This window comes from Vicia villosa, linkage group LG6 (assembly GCF_029867415.1).
Source record: "Vicia villosa cultivar HV-30 ecotype Madison, WI linkage group LG6, Vvil1.0, whole genome shotgun sequence".
NCBI classification, from domain to species: Eukaryota; Viridiplantae; Streptophyta; class Magnoliopsida; order Fabales; family Fabaceae; genus Vicia; species Vicia villosa.
Genome location: NC_081185.1, coordinates 85,488,471 through 85,494,691, shown reverse-complemented (window position 1 = coordinate 85,494,691; position 6,221 = coordinate 85,488,471). Strand labels below are relative to the sequence as shown.

The 6,221-nt window shown below is 33.0% G+C and overlaps 1 long non-coding RNA gene across 5 annotated transcripts; it reads right to left on the bottom strand.

Annotated features, from left to right (window-relative positions):
- Window positions 1–219: 219 nt before the first annotated feature.
- LOC131611810 (uncharacterized) lies at window positions 220–3,706 on the bottom strand. Of its 5 annotated transcripts, none has more exons than XR_009287164.1 (7): window positions 3,431–3,706; window positions 3,067–3,257; window positions 2,881–2,979; window positions 2,675–2,784; window positions 1,839–2,322; window positions 633–933; window positions 220–539 (listed from the first exon to the last, which is right to left on the bottom strand). It is a non-coding gene; the product is annotated as an uncharacterized LOC131611810 (long non-coding RNA). The 5 variants fall into 5 exon arrangements; XR_009287160.1 differs by lacking the exon at window positions 3,067–3,257 and having other exon boundaries at window positions 225–539; window positions 1,839–1,941; window positions 2,071–2,322; window positions 2,881–3,033; XR_009287162.1 differs by lacking the exon at window positions 3,067–3,257 and having other exon boundaries at window positions 227–539; window positions 1,839–1,941; window positions 2,052–2,322; window positions 2,881–3,033.
- Window positions 3,707–6,221: the final 2,515 nt, after the last annotated feature.

Sequence of the window (6,221 nt, the reverse complement as noted above, 5' to 3'; positions counted from 1 at the left end):
AGTTAAATTTCCGCAGGAAACATGTTTCCTGCGGTTTTTCCTGCGGCTTTAGGTCCCCAGCTAAAACCTTCGTGGGTAAAAATTTCGGCAGGAAGTTCCGCAGGAAATTCCGCAGGTAAATCCGCAGGAAATTTCCGCAGATAAATCCGCATGAAATTTCCGCAGATAAATCCGCATGAAATTTCCGCAGGTAAATCCGCAGGAAATTTCCGCAGGTAAATCCGCAGGTACTTTCTAAAATAATCCAAATGCAATCACCGACTTTACTTTCATCCATGATGAACTCAAAGTCACCTTTGAGAGGTTAAAATATTTTCACATCAAAATCTATGTATACATGATAAGAAGTATAGACCAATGTCTAAATTATTAACTTAGGAATTTAAGAGTCTAGAAAGTACAAACGCTCGCACTCTTTTTCCAAGGCACGCCAAATAACAAAAAGATATGCAGACTTACCTTTCACCATTGTTTCCATAGGTATAAAGCCCCCCATCACTGCTATGAGATAATCTACCTGATGTTAACGGTGACACTTCCTGTTACATATATAACAAACAACATGAATCAAGACAATATTCATAGTTGAGATATGTATGTGTTTGTTGATAGTATTAGTAAAGAGTGAACACCTCTAGCAGAGTGTGACATAATGCGTTCAAGGACAAGCTGTGAAGTAGCAGAAGAAGCGAAGGAAAACTGATTCTTAGACACAATTGAGAGCTCCTCAGAGATAGAGTAGATACTGTTTTATTCAGGAATAGAACCATTTGATGGCATGCATGATGAAAGAGGTGGTTGAGAATGAGCTAGTGCAATAGCCTTTGTGACTTCAAGAGCTGAAGTACTTCATGGCCTTGACAGAAACTCCATAGGAACTCGAGGACTCTCCGGCAGAGGAGTACGGTGGCCATCGCTTGGAACAAACTCAGGCTGCATACAATTGATTGGTTCTGTGTCAGTTAGTGTGAGGTACTAGCTCTTTGTGTACGGTAGTTTTATGTATTGTTATGAGTGATTCACATGACTGTATTGTTAGAGGAATAATTATGAGTATGATGTATGCATGAAGAAAATATTCTAATGGAATTCTGCAATAACCCGCATCCCAAACCATATATAATTATTATTATTTTGGATACTTGTTTGATATATAGATAAATGCATGATATGTATCCAACACAAAAAGTATTATAATGACTTAAATATGTACTATGATACTATAATGATGAGTAAATGTAGATAGTAGTTACCCTGGGAGGTTAATATCTTGTTAATATGATGAACAAGTAGTGTACACCGTTAAATTAACTGAGTTCTTTCAAACAACCATTTCAAAACAAGTATTTGGGTTTATGTAAAAAGTAGAATTCAAATGTCATCATTTAATTTATTCATCTTCTCTGTAGGATGCTATCAGTCTATTACTGCCTAGTAAAAAGACTCATGTAAGTTCATTTTACTAGTTTTTTTAAATGTAAGTTCAACATGATTTATAGCCTGGAAGATACCTCAATTCTCACAAGCTTCAACAATTTAACAGAAAGTTCAGAATTAACATTCAGAATTAACACCTTCCTAACCAACATTCCCCAATTAACTTCTAGCCGGAATTAGCTGTCAGAAACAAGAATATCTAAAGGGTTGTTGCAGCAGACACTTAACACTTTCCTAGCTTCACTTGGACTCAAGGTTAATCCAACAAATAGTAGAATATATTTTGGAGGTGTGGATGTTGATACAAAAGAAGCTATCCTTAATCTGACAGGCTATAAGGACCGCTTGCGTTAGAATCAATCATCGAGAAAACAAAAATGCCTAAAGTTGTAGTAATGTACCTTGATCTACATTGAATGTGAAAGCATTAGAACCATGACCATTGATGACAAGTCCATCAGGAAAAGGAAGGTCACTTCCATTGTCTAGAATGGCCTGAAGATCCTGAAAGAAGAAAAGTCACCAATTTGAGATAAGACGGCTCAGATCACTCGATTATTATATTAACTTCAAACGATCTCGAACATTAGTTTCGCAAGTGCAAAGCTACTTACTGTGTGATTTCTGCTGTACCAATCTCCGGTCAATACGGTGAAATCATTTGCCGGAGGAGGAAACGGTACCGGAATCATAGGACGGCTGTTAATTTTGATGCCACCATAACCACCTGCAGCCTTGTGAAATTCAAGGGAGGGAAAGTAAAAGAAGCTACCAATCTAATCTTTTACTTGAAGAACATAAGTGAAGTTCTTTCCTGGTGGAATTGGACAGTTTGTTCCATATACTCCATCTTGCCATGAATTTCTTCTCTGCTCTACTACATTCCTAATCAAGATTCATCACATCCTCTTAATATTAGCCTAACACTCAAATAATAGGAGCATTGTACTATTCAAAACTAACTTCGTACACCGAGACCTCTAAAAAAAGATAAGTCTGTGTGCCAGTATTGGTGTTGTGTGCCAGGATTGATATCTAACACTGACAGCGACACTAGTAATTACATTATTTTTTTCAAATTAATACCGGTGTCGAGGTGTCAATGTCGGTATCTATATTTCTTAGATCAGAATAAGTAACTATAAAACTATGAAAAAGTAAAACTATGATATTGTTTTTGAAGCTAATACTTGAAACACAAAACTAAACAAGAAATTTAGGAGAAAAAGAAACTAACCAAGAAAACAGAAAAGGTTGATCCAAGCTATTGAAAACATTGATAATCAAGTTATCATTAGTGACAGCTTCAATCTGAGGTCCTGGAAACTGTCCATTTATCAATATACCCTACCATTTCATCAACCAAACATTCAATACATCTCATTGGAAAATAAAGTAAGAACAAAAACAAAATAGAACTTAGAAGAATAATATAAATATAACCTGTTGTTTAACTCCAAGAGGATAGATATCTCCATAGGTAACATTCCAAGTGTAGAATCTATAAGCTACTAACATCTGATTCAATGCCTTGGCCAGAACCTGCTGAGTGAATAATGTACGTTGTTCAAAACCAGCCGAGCAAGCATCTGTTATCTGAGAATCGATTACAAAACAACAACAACTTACAAGGACAAGCCAGTGAAGTTACTAACAAACAATTATTAAAAAAGTTTACTAAGGTGACACTAGCATAATTGAATGTCTTCTACATGTTCACAAGTAGAGTTAAATTTCCAATCTTTGTAGGAATTGGTCCAGTTAAGTGATTCATTACCAAATCCAACACCTGGGGAGATTTTAACATGCACTATTCGAATCTGTATGAAACATACATGTAGAAATGCACTAGTTTAGAAATACATGTCATAAATTTTTCTATAAGGCATTTCATCAAACAGTTTAACAGCAATACACTTCACATAAAAAAGTATCAAGACTTTGAAGTTAGATTAGGAGTAAAACTATTTGATTAGGTAAAAAGAATACTCACCCTTGGAGGAAATGAAGCTCGCGGTGGCCTGAGAGAAACCGGCACAGTGGATTTTTTCGATCTGAAAGTTTAGGGTTCGAAAAGGATTTAAATGATTCATGATTGTAATTACGTTTTGGTTAAATCCGGTTGAAGTTTCACGATTGCAGTGTGGAAAGGTTGAGATTTTGTGTGGGAATTTCATTTTCAGTGAAGCATTTTCTTTTCTTTGATTTCTATTATTGTTTTTTTAGTCGAAGTAGAAAGAGAGACATGTGAGAAAGGTAGCGCATTTGAGAAGAGACTGAGAGAGAGAAACTGAATAAATCTTCACGTCTTCTCATTTTCAAGTGTTTTATTTGTTTTTAAGTGTTTTGCCATGTGTGTTGCTATTTCATTGTTTAGTGAATTATTCTTTCCTTTTATTTCTTTTTATTTGTTTTTTTATTAATATTTAAAATCATTAATTAAAAAAATCAATTGAAAAAATCAATTGAAAAAATCAAAGAAAACTTTTTTATGAGAAATTGAAGGAATGTGGCGGACAAGCTTTCTCTTTCTTTCTTTTTTTAATAATTGTTTTTTAACAAAAATGCATTATAATTTAAAATTTGCATACCATTTATTTATTTTATTAAACATTAACTAAAATACATTATAAAAATAATTAATAACATTGAAAAAATTAAGATTAAAAATTAAAATTAAACTAAATATAAAAACACCATAAATATAATTAATAAAATAGAAAATATAATGACTAAATTTTTTTATAAATTTAAATAATGAAATGTCAAATCCGCAGGTAAATTCGCAGGAAACTTTCCTGCGGAATTACCTGCGCATTTTGTATTACAGTTTGGTGTTAATAAAAGTTGATAATCGCAGGAAGATCCGCAGGAAAATTTCCTGCGAAATTACCTACGGATTTTATATTTTTGTTAGATATTTTGTTTAAAATATATTTTCCGCAGTAAAATCCGCAGGTATTCCTGCGGAATTTGCTGCCGACGCTGAATCTGCAGGAAATTTATTTTATTTAATAAAGTCCCAGGAAAATCCGCAGGTATACCTGCGGAATAATTTCCGCAGGAAATTCCGCAGGTAATACGAGTATTTCTAGTAGTGCAAACAAATAAAAACACTATCTTAATAAATTATCCTTAAAACTAAATAGATCCATTTTGCTTAAACCTAAATAAACAATTTTTCAAAAGAAAAAAAAAAATCATAATCGAAGTGATAATGAAGATGAGAAAAAAAGTTGTTGTGTTGTTATGTTACAAGGATTTAGAAAATGATAATTTGATATGTAACTGTTTCTTGGAGTTTTAGATTAAAAAATCTGTCACAACAGAACTAAAATAAGATGAAAAATGGTTATTGGTGTAGGGATTTAGAGAATGTGATTTTGTAAACTAATTTTTTTTCATTTTTAAGTGTTCTTGAAGAATGTATGGATTAGTGGCACTGCTACAACATTAATTGGAGACGGCGAAAGTAGAATAAATAATTTGGAATGAAAGTTCGATATTTAAATCTAATTAACTATTTGATCCAATGGTTGTTAACAATGGTACATGGGTGAGGGATTTATAATAAGTAATGTCAACAAATAGTGAATAAAAGTGGTGATTGTGATGCATATCAGAGTGATTATTGTTGGTTTTCAAAGTGATGATAGTCATAGTGTTTATTGGTGATGATTTAAAATGGCGGTTGTCAATAGAATGCATAATTATTTATCGTCAAACCGGTGGTAGTGAAATTTGTTATTGGTGGTCATTAAAAGAGGTGGTTAGTGGCCGTCGGTGGTGGTGAATAATAGTCAGACTGGTGATTGGATAAAGTCAGAGCAATGGTTAAAGTTGGTTGATGATCATCAATGTGGTGATTGACAATGGTTATAATAGTTGATTGTAGTAATTAGAATGGTGATTAAGGGTGATGTGATTAAAAATTATTGGTGATTAAAGTTGTGATGATATTAGTGATTAGAAGTTGTAGGTGGTCGGTGCTGGTCGAAATAGTTATTGCAACTAGTGGTATCTTAGCGTTAAAGCAAAAATATAATTTCAAAAAACTTATATTTTTGGTTTTGAGTTTTAATAAAAAACCGTTTTGAAATGATGTAAAATAATCAAAATCAATTTTAATTTTTTTAACATATTTTTATTTTTAAATTGATTTTCAAAACCAAAACTAAAAACTAAAAACTTCCATACACTCAAAACAAACCTTTAACTTTGGTGATCTTGCCAAAAATATTTTATATTTCGAGACAAAAGTAATATTAAGTATTACCTAACTAACAATATTATAATATAAAACATAATTACATAGATTTGAAGAATTCATTGAATTAAGCTTACTTATTACATCCAATAATAATATAATAGTATTAAAGTTGTTCTTGTGTAAAAATTTAGTATAGTGGAGTTTGCCTTCGAAGGTGAGGAAAACTTAGGGACTGGATGACTTTATGACTGACTTTGGAGATTTGGAGAAGTAGGCTAGGCGCTTTGTTCCAAGAATATTGTATGAATTATCCTTCTTGCGGGAGTCCCTTTGTAAGTCGTTATTCAGTGGTGGACTAAGTTATCCTTTTCCATTCTCCAAGGACTCTTTATATAAGCAAGTCCTTGGTCTAATGGTCATTTAAGGCCTTTGTAACGTCTGTAACCGCATCTTAATGACCTTGTAATGCTTGTAACCTCCTCATGAATGGTTTGTAACTACCGCCTAATGAGTTCCGCAACTATGCCCGGTCGGTTAACACTACTCGGCCCGGAGATTTATGGGATGTATAATC